This window comes from Urocitellus parryii, chromosome 1 (assembly GCF_045843805.1).
Source record: "Urocitellus parryii isolate mUroPar1 chromosome 1, mUroPar1.hap1, whole genome shotgun sequence".
Classification (NCBI taxonomy): domain Eukaryota; kingdom Metazoa; phylum Chordata; class Mammalia; order Rodentia; family Sciuridae; genus Urocitellus; species Urocitellus parryii.
Genome location: NC_135531.1, coordinates 170,722,517 through 170,724,264, shown reverse-complemented (window position 1 = coordinate 170,724,264; position 1,748 = coordinate 170,722,517). Strand labels below are relative to the sequence as shown.

The 1,748-nt window shown below is 46.7% G+C and overlaps 1 pseudogene; it reads left to right on the top strand.

The window, feature by feature from the left end:
• The first annotated feature begins 207 nt into the window (after positions 1–207).
• LOC144249581 (small nucleolar RNA U3) lies at positions 208–248 on the top strand (annotated as a pseudogene).
• The last annotated feature ends 1,500 nt before the right edge of the window (positions 249–1,748 follow it).

Here is a 1,748-nt window from a genome sequence, read left to right as displayed (position 1 = left end):
AACCACTGATCTTTCATTGGCTCCATGGTTTTATCTCTTCCAGAACGTTCTGCAGTTGGAATCACACAGTAGATGGCTGGAGGGTGGCTTCCTTACCCTGGTGATATGCTTCAGAAGAGGGTTTGGTTTCACAGTTCTAAGAGATGGTTTCCGGCCCTTGACACGAGCCCGAAGCCCATGGGACCTCTCTGGTAATCAAGATGGGGAAAGACTATACTTTCAGGGATCATTTCTATAGTATGTTACTAATCTAGATGGGGAAGGGAATTCATGTGGGACTGTAGGGCTCCTGTCCTGGGAGGCTGGGCTGCACCTCCCCCACGCCTTCTGGAAGCTGGCCTCTGGTTCCCAAAGGGGAATAATGGGTGCAGTGCAGCCTTAAGCTTGTTGCTTGTCTGTGGGACAAACGCTAAGCAGAAGGCGGAGGGTCTTCTATGGCAGACCTCTAACTGGTGCACATGTCAGATCTAGAATGCAGGATTCTCTGCCTCTCGACTCGTCTGTGCAGCGAGTGAGATGTGTATGCACACCTTGCTTAATCAACTAGAAAGAGCAGAGAAGTTTCTTAATGCAGACAAAAATCTGAATTGTAGATTGCTAGGTTATTGTTCTTAATCATCTTAGATATCTTATGATGTCTGTGTGAACCAGCTTTTCTTTTTTCCATTTTTTTATTAGAGTTTTATAGTTGTACATAGTAAACTGGTTCATCCAGCTGACACATGCATGGAATTCGATTTCAGTTCACGATTCCCCGATTTCTCTCTTCCTCCTCCCCTCCCCCATTCTCCTTCCTCCAGTAGAGTTCCTTTCGTTCATATATTAATTTATGATTGGCTCTTTATGCATAAAGGTGACATTCCCTGTCCTATATGCACATATGCACACGACATCATTCTGCACTGCCTCCCCTTACCTATCCCTTCACTCTGCCTCTCCACCATCCAGCTCTTCAAACAGGACAGTCCAGCGTGGGAGGGAAGCGTGAAGAAGAGAGGTCAGATGTGATTAATGCACACTGCATGATGAGTGGGAATATCACGTGAACCCGTTAATCTGCACCACAAGTGCCTGTTAGTGGAACAAAGATGAGAGCTGAAAGAAAGTTCCAGTCATAGAAAATCCATCCTGCCCCGGGTGGCTCAGACTCAGCCCAAATTCCTCAGACAACATGGATTAGAACTCGGCTTTTTGAGGGCATGGCTCAGTAGTGGAGTGTGTGCCCAGCATGTGCAAGGTCCTGGGTTCAATCCCCAGCATGGGAAGTAAGGGTTGGATCTTCATAGTTGCCCATAGGGAGGTCCCCCATTCCCTCTCAGGGCTAAAGGAGCCAGAGTCAGTTTCAGGTGGTTCCCAGGGAGTAGGGCTCTTCTCTGCCCCATCTTCTTAATGAAGGAAGGATGGTACAGGTGCTTTGCTATACATGCTGTGCTCCACAGGGTTTCTTGCATCATTTGTGATTGGCGCATGCTCTGTGAGTACCTTAGACACCCCTGTGTATCGGCCACTGCCAGCATCTGTGCCTACCAGGCATGGCTTCACTTCACTTCATGTTGTTGATCAGAAACCTTGAATACTGAGTAGTGAATCCATCAATTTTTATCTCATAGTTTCTATTTTTTTTTTGTCTGTTAAAATACATTTCCTTGAGTGGATTTCTGAACTGAGGCAAGGTTTGCACATAGTGAAATGGCGCGTTCGTCGTAACACTTGCTGACTTTTATGAGTGCTCGCACCCACAGTTACAA